The sequence below is a fragment of the Callorhinus ursinus genome, unplaced genomic scaffold (assembly GCF_003265705.2).
Source record: "Callorhinus ursinus isolate GAN/ISIS: 27379988/994484 unplaced genomic scaffold, GSC_fseal_2.0 scaffold4, whole genome shotgun sequence".
Lineage (NCBI taxonomy): Eukaryota > Metazoa > Chordata > Mammalia > Carnivora > Otariidae > Callorhinus > Callorhinus ursinus.
In genome coordinates, this window is record NW_027397066.1 from 155,419,363 (window position 1) to 155,434,139 (window position 14,777).

General features: G+C 40.9%; 1 pseudogene; it reads right to left on the bottom strand.

Moving 5' to 3' along the window:
• Window positions 1–9,810: 9,810 nt before the first annotated feature.
• Window positions 9,811–10,358, bottom strand: LOC112825824 (ferritin light chain pseudogene; annotated as a pseudogene).
• Window positions 10,359–14,777: the final 4,419 nt, after the last annotated feature.

A 14,777-nucleotide genomic window follows, 5' to 3' on the forward strand; every position in this document is an offset into this window, starting at 1 on the left:
TTTCTTCCCTTTCCTTCTGTTGCTAGTTGTGGTTCTGTGGGAGGCTCACGCAGCTGGTAGCCTGTTGAAGGAGCCATAAAATGATGTAAGGCGCCACTTCGGAGATAAACACATTGATCCTGCAAAATGCCCAAGCTTAACAGTGGAAGGGAAATCCAGCAGAGGCCTGAGACAGATGAGTTCATTGTGATTGTGTTCTTTGGCATTAAAGCATATCAGTTACACCATATGTCACATACCCACTATCTCGAAGGCATGAAGTATTCCACTGAAATGCATTTTAAAAATTACTGAAGTTATCATGTCAGGGATAAAATTAACACTTTTCCATTTGAATCTTTATAAAACACAATCACTCTCTCACCTTCATTCTGAGTATTTTAGTAAGAATGTAAGAACAACCTTCAGATCAAAAACTAATGATGTAATGTATGGTGATTAACATAACATTAAAAAAAAACAGCCTTCAGCATATTTTTTCCTTTGTTTTAAACAAGAGCAAATTTACAGAAAAATTGGAAGTACTGTACAAAAACGCTCATTTTCCCCAACCATTTGAGAGCAAGTTGGTGAAATAATGCCCCATCATTCCCCTTAATATTTGTTATGGGCTGAATCGTGTCCCCTTGACATTCTTATGAGTCCCTAATTCTTGGGACTTCAGAATGTGACTGAATTTGGAGGTAGGGCCTTTAAAGAGGCAATGAAGTTAAAATGAGGGGATTGGGATGGGCCTAATCCAATGTGACTGGTGTCCTAATAGGAAGAGGAAATTTGGATACAGATGTGAAACAGAGGGAGGTTGATGTGAAGACACAGGGAGAAGCCGGCCATCTACAAGCCAAGGCCCGGAACAGACCCTTCCCTCACAGCCCTCAGGAGGAACCAACCCTGCTGACATCTTGATCTTGGAATTCCAGCCTCCAGAGCTGTAAGAAAATACATTTCTGTTGTTTAAACCACCTAGTCTGTAGTACCTTGTTATGACAGGTATAGCAAATGAATATAATACTGTAGCGGACATTTCCTAAACAAGGACATTTTCCCACACAACCAACAATACAACCATCAGAACCAGAAAATGAATACATTACTCCCATCTAATCCTTAGCTCTCATTCACGTTTCATGAGTTGTCCCTGTGCAGAAAAAGGATCCAGTTGAGAAGCACGTCTTGCATTCAGTAGGTCCTTAGGCTGGAGTGGTTCCTCCGTTTTCCCTTGACTTTTGTGACACTCATGCTTTTCAAGGTTGCAGGCCAGTCATTTTGTAGACTGTCCTTCATTTCCTTTGTCTCATGGTTTTACACTATGATATTCAGGTTATGCTCTTTTACAGCAAAGATGGTGGATGATTTCCATTTGTCCTTTTCCAGGTGATGTTCACTTTGTCACTTGATTAATGCGGTAGTGGCTTGTCCTCTGTAAATATTTTCCCTTTACAAATATCAAGTGTTTTGTGAAGAGTTATTTTGAAAATGAAAGTATGTTGTTCCCTCTCAAACTTTCAATTAATTAATTAATTAATTAATTTTTCTATTAAGTTTCTATTTTATTTAATGGGTTATAATATGTTACTATCATTTCTTTTGATGCTTAGATTGCTCCCAATTTAGAAAATGGGAGCTTCTTCAAGATATCCTCTGTGTTCTTTTGACATGTTCCAATATGCTTTGAATCCTTTCTTGCTTTTTAACACAAAGAGATACTCCAGGCCCATATTGCAATTTTCCTGCTTTAGGCCTGGAATTGGCTATTTCTCCAAGGAATCTGGTTGCTTTAGTGGATAGTGGTATTTGGAATCCAAAATTGGGAAAGTAGGTATGCTCATTCCTGTGGGGCTATCACTGTTCCCGTGACAAAACTAGAGAACGTGTGTGTATATATATTCGCACATATACATGCACCTTTATTTGTTTCTTTATCTAGGCCTGTGTCTATCTATGTATCTACCCATGTCTGTCTGTCTATCTACCTACCTTAAAAATAATGAGTTCAAGCTGATACCTTCCATTTCAATTCACCATTATGGGGCTCTGACTTCCCACACTAGGCTGCCCACTCTCCTCACCTTGCTCAGGGTCTGATCCCCACACTGGGCAGCCCATACCATGGGGGTACCCTCCTCCCTTCACTTCTGTCCTAGGCTCTAACACCTCATATAAAGGCCCTCTTTACACCTCTTTATACCTGCGCCGAGCAGCCCTCTCCATGTATGCACTTCTCAGACTGCTTGGACACTGAATTCTGCGCAGGTGCTTCTCTACCCCCACACCTACCTTATCCTACAGCCTTCCCTGCCCCATCTAATGGCTTTAGGATTGAGTTGTTCAGGACTAGAAGGGGAAGGGAAAAAGAAGAGAAAAAAAATCATGTGTAAGCTCACTCATTTTAAGTAACTATTTTCATTTTAGTTTACTTTGAATCTTGACCTTGTGTATATATATATATATATATGCATATATATATATGTATATGTATGTATGTAGGTAGGTAAGGCCTTTAAAGAGGCAATTAAGTTAAAATGAGGGGATTGGAATGGGCCTAATCTAATGTGATATACATTGGGCCTAATCCAATATATATACACATACATATATATATTATAATATATATATATTTCTACAGTTATCATAGAGTAATGCAATTGTTTTATATTTAAGGTTAACATTGAAATTCTTCTTATTTTTCTACATAGCTTCTATAAAAAGTGATTATTGGCCATAGAAAATGCCTTAAGAAGATAAGCCTTAATTTACTCAATCATTTCTCTCTTATTGGTTATTTATGTTGTTCCTAATTTTTCCCATATAGATAATGTGGGGAATCTCCTATGAATATGACTTCCCTTGTCTGTTAGATTAATTTCCTTGGATGATGCCTAGGAGTGGGATTATATGGCTGGAGAACATGAATCCTCTTGAATATGTGCAAAGCACTTAGTAAGGGTTTAGCACCCTAGTAAGTCCTCAACACATGTTTGTTGAAAATGAGTAAGGATATCGCTTTCCAAAAAGGGTGTTGCAAATGACTGTGTTGAGAACAGCGTTTGAGAGGTGTTTGTTTTCTTCTTAAACAATTTGCTTGATTTGGACAAGTTGCTTAAATTTCTAAACCTCAGTTTCCTCATCTCTAAGTAGAGTAATCCACAGTCTAATTGTACTGTTAACTCCTCACCCCTTCTCACAGGAGACTGTGTGAAGTCCCTTATCTGTAGGTACTTGAGGAAAACTAACATCTGCCCAGTCTCCCTCAGACCCTGTCTGGTGCCCCTTGGTTCTACATTGCCCACACAGCATGTCCTTTGTCCTTCACAGGCAATTCCTAGTGTCACAGCCTCTAATCCTAATTGTAGAGTTCTCAGAACACCGACTGTTCCCTGCTTCCTGCTTCTGTCTCCACTGCAACCACAGCTGAGGTGGGCCCATCTCTCCATTCTGCCCAGTGGTGAATGAGGAGTGATAGACATGGCTCTGGATGATTTGAGTGGAAAGGAAGCATCATTCCAGAGCAAGTGGAATCTAAAAAGAATTTCTTGACTGTAGAAATCAGGAATGTATGATATTTGCTGTGTTCCACTGTAAAACGTTGTCCTCTGCATTTAGAAGCCTGAGGCTTTTTTGTTATTGTTGTTGATGATGATGTCTTAATGGTTCCCTTAAGCCTTTTTGACTTTATTATTTTTTTAAAAAGTTAAAAACATCAAAGCAATGTATAAATGAAATAAAACGTGACCTAGCACTGCCAGATTTTTAATAGAAAATGGCAGCTCTTCTCCATCCCTTCTTATCTTGATTGCTTCTCTGAGGCAACTACTTTTAACTCTTTTAGCCATTGTTTTCCTAATATTTGCCTCCATATTTCTAAATAACATTTTAAAATACAAGTTGCATTGGCTTTTTATCTTGGTAAAATAACTAGAGTGAATTTTGTTATTTGTGTTTTTTTTTTTATAGATTTTATTTATTTATTTGAGAGAGAGAATGAGAGAGAGAGAGAGCACGAGAGGGAAGAGGGTCAGAGGGAGACGCAGACTCCCTGCTGAGCAGGGAGCCCGATGCGGGACTCGATCCCGGGACTCCAGGATCATGACCTGAGCCGAAGGCAGTCGCTTAACCAACTGAGCCACCCAGGTGCCTGAATTTTGTTATTTGTTAAGAAAACAAATGTATTAAGGGATTTAGGTGGCTTACTGAATTTGGGGGCATTCTGGAGAAAATGGATTGAAGCTGAACTTCTAGAAATAATGTCCCAGACCACACCACAGATTAGCCTGCTGGGGAAACTGGCTACTGACCGCAAAACCACACAGCCGGGTCCATCCTTAGGAAGCATGCCAGCCAGGGGTCTCTCAATCAGTGTTTATGTGGGAGCCAATCATGGCTGCATGTCTATATATAGATAAATGTGTAAACTAAAACTCATTGTGCAGCTCCCCTTTAGCTCACTTCGGCCACCACCCACGCCAGCCCCTCACCAGTGTTTCCTTTGCTTTCTCACTTCTTTCAAGTATGTATGTGTGATTGGTGGAATCTAGCTGCAAGTTTAAACATGAAAAGTGAAATGTGTCATTTTTTCACAGAGAGCTTGGTGACCCAGTGTGTGGGTTGCATGTTGTCTACTTTTTCCATTAGAATATTAATACTATAGTATATTAGTTATAGTATATTAATACATTAATCATAGTTATTTTTTGATGGTCTAATAATTTTAACATCATTGCCATATCTGAGTCTGGTTCTGATGCTTGTTTTGTCTCTTCAGACTGTGCTTTTTGCCTTTAAGGATGTCTTATAATTTTAGGTTGAAAGCCAGACATGATGTACTGGGTAAAAGATGCTGCAGTAAATAGGCCATTAGCAGTGTGGTGGTGAGGTGTGTGTGGGGAGTGTTCTACAGTCCTATGATCAGTTCCCAGTCTTTTAGTGAGCCTGGCCTGGGACTGTGAACTTCACGTGTGCTTCTCAGTTCTTCCCTCCCCTCTTGGGTGGGACAGGGTGGCTAGAGTCAGCCGGAGTTGGGTATTTCCCTTCCGCAAAGTCAGTTAGGCTCTGATAAAACCCTGGCAGATTAGGGCCCGACTAAACAGTTTCTCCTAAAGTCAGTCCTTGTTAAGAATGGAATGCTGCTTTTCTCCTTCTGCTGGAAGCATGAGAAGAATTTTTTCTGATCTTCACAGTGAGAACCTGGTAGAGCTCCAGGAGGCAAAATTCACAAAAGTATGGGGGTTCTCTCATGACTGAGTCCCCATTAAGTTTTAATGCTCAGACTTGTCCACTCTGTGCCTCCCCCAATTTATCAATTACAGTTCAGGTTTCCGATCCTCCAGGCACTGGTTCCTACTGTGGTTTCTACCCTGGTGTGTTGTGATTCTCTGGTTCCATCTACCTATCTCTCCAATTTTGGGAGAAGCACTTCGCCCTGTGACCTCAATTCTCTGATGGATCTAAGAAGACTTGTTGATTTTTAGTTTGTTCACTTTTTACTTGAGAGGACAGAGTGATGACTTCCAAACAACTTATATGCTGGACCAGAAACTGGAAGTCTCCTCCTGACAGTTTTGGATGTTCTAAAGTATTTCTCCGCCAGAGGAGGACCAGTAAAATTAGAAAAACCCCATTCAATGTGGCAGATTAATTTCATATGGGTTTAGTAGGTTTTATTTGAGACAACCTGAAAGACAGGGGCTTTGGAATTGGCTATGGTTTGGAAACCTGATGTGACTGATGTCTGCCTGTGTGATTTTGGACATGTTACTTACTCTCTCTGAGGGTCAGTTTTCTAATACATAAAATGGAGGTTGGATTATACTCCTTATACAATTGCCTTCCTGTTGTTATTGTTATTCCTAACTTAGAGAATAGGAGGCAGCTGGGCAGGATAGTGAGGAAATCTCTTCCTCTACTGTGTCCTCAATTCCTTTTGTGCCCTGCTCTACTAGTTTACTTCTAACAGTAACTGTCTTTACTACCTCTTCTATCTTTCATGGTAAGCCTTCAATGTCATCCTTGTCTCTATATAAAGATAGAATCTATAGGGCTTTGCTATAGTATTACATTCTTCGATGAGCATCAAGGAAACCCTGATATAGACATCTGGCTGAAGTTTGTAAATTGGTGATTTCTGTTTCCAGCTAGTTTTCTTTTCTGAGTCAGAATAATTTGAAACTCCCTGTATGTTCCATTGGTACTATGTTAAGTAGCATCTCAATTTCAGTGACCATATTAGTAGTCAGGACATTACTGAGGTTAGAGTTGGGTTTGGCTGTAGGAATTCCACAGCTTCTTTCCTCATGTCTTGCTAAGTGAAGTACTTAGACTCTCAGTTCCTCATTATGAAGATTCTAGGACACACCTCGATGAGTACATTCAATTTGTTTCTAGCAACCTTTCCTTGGCAGATGAGCTAAAAGGTCAACTGTTAATTAAGGTGGAGCAAAAATGAGGTGAGCCCTGGCTGAGTCATGGGTTAGGACTTGGAGCACTTCAAAGCTGGAGATGGTTGGGTCCAAGTAAGTTGGATCTGTTTCCTCCTGTTGCTATTTCCAAAGGCCCTCATGGAGGAGGGGAGGAAATGAGAAGCAAGATGCAAAAGACCAAAGGATGAAGAGAGGAGAGGGCAAGAGATAAGGAGGAGAGATAAGAAGGAAACTAAACTTTATTGGGTGTTCCTCAGGTATCAGTAACCATCTTATGCACTTCACGCTATTGCTCCTTAGAGTCATCCTCTAGAGTAGCGATCACTCCTGTTTGTCTAGTATCTGCTTTGTGTCATGTACTGTGTGATGGGCCTGGTGATGTCATGATGAATACTTCATTCACATCTGCCTGAACAGGAGGTGTTGACAGTCTAGTAGGGGACTCTGACATTGAAAGAGTTTCCATACAGGGCACTAAGTGCCTTGGGAGTGCCTGAAGAGTTTTCAGGCAAAAGTAATTAGTATTGCCTGGGGGAAGTAGGTCTGGAAAGAATAAGGTGCATGTGGAGAGGGTTCTCTAAGTGGAGGGAGAGGTATATGCAAACTCATGAGGGCATAGAACATCATCATATAATTTGTTGTGCCTGGAACACAGGGAGTAGAGGAAGGGAGTGGCCTGATCATGGTGGGTCCTATGCGCCAGCCCAAGTTTGGGCTTCATGATGAGGGAGAAATGCCTCAGCAGAGAAATAACTTGGTAGCATCTGTCTTTTAGACAGGCTCCTCGAGCAGCATCATGCAGGATGGGTTGGAAGTTGTTGAGAGTGAAGTGCAGGTGACTCCAAGGAAAGGTCTGTTTAAACAGTCTAGACACAGACTAATACATGTCTGAATAAGACATTGAGGGTGAGAAAACTCATGGACTCCAGTGACTGTTATAATACAATCGAACTTAGTGACTGATTGTATGGTGATGGGAAGGATGAGGGAGATCTAAGATAATACTCAGGCTTCTGCGTAGGGTAATCAGGATCAGAGTAGCCCACTACCTTGTGTTAGAAATTGGTCCTGGCAATCAGCCCTTGCTGCTTCTCTAATGCAGTTGCCAAGGAAGCAACAGTGACAAAATTGTTCCTTTTGGAACCAGTACTGGGGCTGGAGCATGCAGATAAGAGTCATCTCCTCTTCCTCTGAGTCTCAATATTGGAACATCCTACCTAGATGTGGAAGAGAAGGGTCAAGCCGGTCAAGTCAACTTGCCTGTCCAACCACATTCACAAATGAGATGGAAGAGCAAGAGAGTGGAGGATACACAGAATTTAGTTTACAGTAATCTCATGCCACCACTCAATGTGCTTCAGTCTATGTCTTGGATTAGGACCAATCTGTTTTGTAATTCTTCCACTTTGAGTGGGATGGATGGAAAAGTAGGAGGCAAATGAAAAAAAGGAGCAAGAATTTCCTCTTCTATATCCTGGAGAAGAAATTTAGGAGAAACAGGCTTGAGATGGGGAGATGATAATCATTTCATTTTTTTTTTTAAAGATTTTATTTATTTATTTGACAGAGAGAGAGAGAGGGAGAGAGAGCACAAGCAGGGGGAGCAGCAGGCAGAGGGAGAAGGAGAAGCGGGGCTCAATCCCAGGACCCAGGGACCATGACCCGAGCTGAAGGCAGACACTCAACTGACTGAACCACCCAGGTGCCCCAGTCATTTCATTTTTGATGTGCAGAGTCTGAGATGACGGTAGAACATCCAGGTAGTAAAGTCCATTACAAAGTTGAAAATAAGATTCTAGAGCTCAGGAGGGAGGTCTGGGCTAGAAAAATGGGTTATGGTATTATCTGAAAATAGGTGATAGTTGAAGTCTTGTCTGCGGTTCACAACAGGGGACGCAGAGTAAAAATCCGGGAGCATGACATTTAAGGGACAGGTGGGGAAGATAGCTCATGAAGGTGAGTGCTGAGAAATTAATGGGTAGGAGAAAGACCTGGAGAGTGAGGTCTGGGAAGCTACAGGAAGAAAGTCCTGAAGAAGAGTTGTCAGTAGGGCACAAGGACAGGTATGGAGCACCAGGAGAATAGCTTGGAACAGCTACGAAGAAAAGGTGGAAAGAGCAGAAAAAAGATGAGTAAAAGGCATTTTCAAGCTGCCGTGAGAGCATAGCTGAAAATGGAATCCCATCAATCATGGTGCCAGTCCCCATGAAAATGCCACTTCAGCAAAAGTCAAATGTCAGATTGCTAGGATTGGGGATTTGCTGGGTGAATGTGGTGGGAGGACAAAAGCACGGGGAACCAAAAATGTTGGGCTCCCGTTCAAAAAGAAAAGGAAGATATTTCAAGTGGGATTGGGAGACTCTAATAGGCTGCAGAGTTCAAGCGACTCCCTTGGGGTCTCTATGCAATAAGAGAGTAGTGCAAAGGCAGGAAGATGAGGAGGTGGTGGTTTATAGACTGAAATGTTGGGGTTTAAGGTTTCAGAGGCAAAACTGCTCCTCATGATGACAAGGGCCACTGTGGCCATGGGAGTAGATTGTAGAGGGGGGAGGGAGTTGGAGTTTATCGTCACTGAGGCTTGGGACTAAGAGGCTAGTGTGTTGGGTGTGCTGCCCAGGTGGAAGGTGAATTCATTTAAGATGATAGCAGATCTAAGGTGGAGAGGAAGACAACCAGTTATCAAAATACTTGATGAACGTAGAATTGTGATGCTCACTTTGGTGGATTGTTACCTAGAAGAGTAGAGGGAGAAATACAAAATGGTTGAACCGTAAGAAAAAGGGATTTGGTACAGGAGGAAAAATAACATCTTGAGAGCATTATTAGAGACTTAAGAGAATGCCAATACTACCTTTGGTGTCCCTGTAAGGGAATGAGCAGCCTCCATGAAAAAAGAATTTAATATCCTCAGGGAAGAGACAGGATTCAAACAGCCAAGGAAGTAGAGAGAACATTATAGAAGGAGGATGTCATCCCGGAGGTGGCTTATATTGCTTACGGCATTTTCTGTTTCATTGACTTTTTTTCTATTAAGTATTATTAATATATTGTTTAAATTATTATGGCTCTAGAATAAAATTTAATTTCTGGTGTTTGAAGTCCAACTTTGTTGCTCTTTTTTCCTTTCAAAGTTTCTTAGTTATTCTCACTTAATAAAATTATTTCACTGTTATTCAAACAGATTTTGAATAAATATATATAGTGGGCCTTTGAACAACCCAGGTTTGAACGGCACAGGTCCACATACATGTGGATTTTTTTCTTTTCCTGTGAAAAGCTTTATTGTTTTCATTGGATCCATGGCTTGGGAGAGGCCTCCAGGGTATTTAAAAAGCTGCCTGCAGGGAAAGACTCAGGCAGAAGCTCTGGCACCAGGGGGATGCCAGGGGGCCCCTCAAAGACTGCTAGGCTCCTGAGGCTCCTGGGTGTGCTTGAGCGTGAGTCTTTCCAAGAGATACTCATCCAGCCCAGCCCGGGGGCCAAGCCTGTGAAGTTAGCCAGGTGGTCACCATCTTCTCAATGAGTCTCACCTGCTCACCCAGGAAGCCGTTCTCCAGGAAGCTACAGAGATGAGGGTCTGAGTGGGCGGAAGTGCGGGCACACAGATCCAAGAGGGCCTGCTTCAGGTTTTTCTCCAGGACCACGCGGATTCCACGGAATCCAGGGCTTTATCCCACTCATCTTGGAACAGCTTCTGTATGTCCTGGAAATGGGCGCAGCCCTGGGCTGGTTTTGCGTCTTCAAAGGATGCTGCCTGTTCTCATTTTTCTCCTCTGCCAACTCGCGGAAGAAGTGGTCCATGCCCTCCAGAGCCAGATCTTCGTGGTCAAAATAGAAACCCAGAGAAAGAAAAGTGTAGGAGGCCTGCAGATGCATGTTGACCAGGCAGCTGATGGCAGTTTCCACCTCAGTGGAATAATTCTCATGAATCTGAGCGCTCATGGTTGCTCAGCAGTAAGGAGCTAAGCTCGGAAGGTGGTGTTGGCTGGTTCCAGAGGCAGAGGATGGCTGAGAAGATGCCTCTACAGGTCACGACTGGACAAGAGTTTGGAGGATGGTGGGAGGCTGAAAGAAGGGGTGTCCCTGGGTCTGTTCTGTCCAAGCACGACTGAAGCAACAGACAGATCTGGGCGACTATCAGGACCACTGCCTATACAAGGATTTTTTTACAGTGCAGTGCTATAAATGTAGTTTCTCTTCCTTGTGGTTTTCTTAATAACATTTTCTCTTCTCTACCTCTCTTTATTTTAAGAATACGGTTTGTAGTACATATAACATACAAAATACAGTGTTAACTGACTATGTTATCAGTAAAGCATCAGTCAGCACTAGGCTATTAGTAATTACATTTTGGGGAAGTCCAAAGTTATGTGCGGAATTTTGATTGTGTGGAGGAGTCAGTGCCCCTAACCCCCAGGTTGTGCAAGGGTCAACAGTACTTTAATCTGGGTCTAATTGATATCCTCACCTTTTGTTGTAGGTCAAGTTCTCTGGGAAGCAGACTCTGAGAGGAAGATTTCCATGTAGTAGGTTTATTAGGAAGTGCCCTTGGGGTGGGGGGCATCTGGCTGGCTTAGTCGGAAGAGAGTGTGACTCTTGATCTAGGGGTTGTGAGTTCAAGCCCCACATGGGGTATCTCTATACCCCATTTGCTTAAGTAAATAAAATCTCGGGGAAAAAAAAAGTACTTCTCTGGGCATGAAGGAAGTGGGATGAGGCAGAGCAAGGGGTTGAAGTCACAGACAGGGGCCTCAGCTGACCCCAGAAAGTTCCGGGAATAGGATGGAACTTCACAGTTGTCCCGAACTGAGGCAAAGGGGACCAGGCCTTTGTGAAACTTTCTCCCCCACCACTGAGCAGTCACCTGAGAACTACCCAGGAGAGAAGGCGGCTTTCTTCAGATAAGGGAGGCTCCTCAAGAACAAGCAGGCAGGAGCTGTTAGCAGCCAACACTCCGCAGCTAAAGGAATGAGTGTCTTGGTTCTGAAGTGGGAAATCTGGATGGCACATCACAACACGTCCGCTTCAACAAAATGGGTGCATATTGCATCTTCTCATTTATTCAAACCTTTTTTCCAGAGATTTTCAAAGATTCAAATAATCACAAAGACTTAAAACATTTTTTTTTCATATATGCCTACCACACTGCTTGTTAAATTTATTACAGGTTGTTTTGTATTTTGTGTTAGAATGTTGAATAAGAACTTTTCCCATAAGATTTTCTAGCTGTGTATTCCTTGTATGTAAGAACAATGTGTATGGATTACTATATTTGTTTATTGTATTTTTTCAGCTTTATTAAGGTATGATTGACACAATAAACAACACATTTAAAGTGCATACTTAGATGAGTTTTTTAAAATTTAAATTCAATTAATTAACATATAGTATATGATTTGTTTCAAGAGTACAGGTCTGTGATTCATACTTATGTGAGTTTTGACATATATATTCCTTTATAAAAACATCATCGCCCCCAGAAGCTTCCTTATGACCGATTGTCAGCCATTCTTCCCTAGTGTCAGCTCCTGGCCCAGGGCAACCACTCCTCTGCTTTCTGGCACTATAGATTAGTTTACATTTTGGAGAATTTCTTATTAATGGAATCACAGAGTACCTATACTTTTTTTGCTTGTCTTCTCAGCATAATTATGTGGAAATTCATCCATGTTGTTTTGTGTATCAATAATTCGTTTCTTCTCATTGTCGTGTAGTATTCTATCGTAGATAGACCACACTTGGTTTATCCATTTACCGGTTGATGGTTATTTGCTTATTTCCAGTTGGGGCCGATTATAAATAAAGCTGCTGTGAACATCTGTGTACAAGGCTTTGTGTGGACATATGACTTCTTTTCTCTTGGGTAAATGTTTACAAGTGGAATGGTTGGGTCATAGGGGAAATATGTGTTTAACTTTTTTTTTTTAAATCAGATTGCCTGTTTTCCAAACTATTTTCAAAACGATCATATCCTTTTACATTCTCAACAGCAGTAAATGAAAGTTTCAGTTCTTCCATATCCTTTGCCAGTACTCAGTATGGTGAGATTTTTTAATGACCAATGATGCTGAGCATCTTTTCATGTGCTTATTGTATTTATTTTTTACAGATCTAACTTAATTCTTTTTTTTTTTAAAGATTTTATTTATTTACTTGAGAGAGAATGAGAGATAGAGAGCACGAGAGGGAAGAGGGTCAGAGGGAGAAGCAGACTCCCTGCTGAGCAGGGAGCCCAATGTGGGACTCGATCCCAGGACTCCAGGATCATGACCTGAGCCGAAGGCAGTCGCTTAACCAACTGAGCCACCCAGGCGCCCAGATCTAACTTAATTCTGATTATTTCTAAAACATATTTATATATTTAGTTGGGTTTTCTAGGTACACAAATAAATCATGTGTAAGTTACGCTATTTATTTCCTTTCAAAGATGTTGTCTTAGTTCTGTTTTTTGTTGAGAACTTAAAGAGTAGTGCTATCTTTGGCTTCACCCTGACTAACATAGTCAGTTACAAGTCATATAATATTATTGGCATTAGAATATTTAATTCTTTAAATATACCTGTTTCCATCCAAATTTGCTAAGATTTTTGTTAAGCAGTTTACCCTTAGGGCTGCCTGGGTAGCTCAGTCAATTAAGCGTCCGACTCGATCTCTCAGCTCAGGTCTTGTCTCAGCTCTCATTTTGTAAATAAGACCTCAGCTCAGGTCTTGATCTCTCAGCTCAGGACATAAGGAAGCTGAGTTCTTAAAAAAAAAAAGAAAGAAAGAAATTTACCTTTAAATTACATTTTTTCCACAATATTAAGATAATTATGTTTCTCCTTTTTCCTTTTTAGATATAAAAATGGAAAAAAAACTATATACTATTTTCTAATTTTTTTGTAGATGTAAACTTTTATGATGAGCATCTTCCTATGCATTGACAATCATTCCATAACATTATGATTAAAGGCTGCATAGTATTTTATTTTATAGTGGTACTGTAATTTAGTTGGCCAGTCTTCTATTATAAAATATATAGGTTATTTAAATTTTCTCTTTTGCTATTATAAATTTTGTTGAGATAAATATTATTGCAAATTAAATCTTGGTGGGCATGTAGGCCTATCCAGCTAAAATTTCTAGATGTGCAATGCTAGGTCAGAGTCTGAATATTTTTAATGCTTTAATATTTACTATAACATTTCTCTCAAGAAAGTTAGTAGCCATTTACAGTTTACCAAAATTCTAATCTGCTCTTATAATTTGGGGGATGACCAGTGTTGCCTCATGTGCCGTGAACATTTGCTTTAGTAATTTTCATTTGCCATTGATTTTACTGATCATTTTATTTTTTTAAAACACTTTTATTTATTTGAGAGAGAGAGAGACAGAGATAGAGAGTGGTGTGAGGAAGAGAGAGAGAGGGACAAGCAGACTTCTGCACTGAGTGTGGAGCCCAATGTGGGACTTGATCCCAGGACCCTGTGATCATGACCTGAGCTGAAATCAAGAGTCAGATGCTTAACTGACTGAGCCACCTAAGTGCCCCTGATTACACTGATCGTTTTAAATGTGTGTTTTATTTTTTATTTTCTATTTTACTTCTTTGTTTCCTTTCTGTTTTGTTATACGTACAGTCGATCCTTATCATTTGTGAATTCTGTATTTGCAAACTCATCTACTAAGTAGATTGGTTAGTAATCTCAAGCTCCACATGCATGGCATTTCTGCAGTCATCCACAGACATGCGCAGAGCAGTGAAAATTTTGAGTTGCCTGACGTACATGTTTCTGGCTGAGGTCAAACAAGAGGACTCTCCTTTTGTCTCAGCTCTCATTTTGTAAACAGGAGTACTTTACGTGGTCTATGTAGTGCCATGCTTTTGCAGTGTTGTGCCTTTTGCTGGTGATTTCACCATTTGAAATGACCCCCAAGCACAGTGCTAAAGGGCTGTCTGGTGTTCCTAAGTACAAGAAGGCTATGATGAGCCTCACCAAGAAAATACTGTGTTAGACGAGCTTCGTTCAGGCATCAATTATAGTGCTATTGGCTGTGAGTTCAATGTTAGTGAATCACAATATATATTTAAAAGGTCTCTTTAAACACAAAAAAAATCAAGTCATGTATTGATCGATGGATGTAAACATCGTGACCAGAAGCTTGTAGGTACCTAACCCTATATTTACCCTAGGAGCAGTGGCTCAGTATTTGCTAATTCAGTGTTTTTTGAGGACTTTAAAAACATAACTGCTGCCAATAATGAGAACTGACTGTTCTATGTTTTCTATGGATTTTCCCTCCAAGATTTAGAAGGTCTGCTCTCAGCTCATTATCATCTTTGCCCCTTCCTGAGCACTTGTTTCCCAGAATCACTTGCCA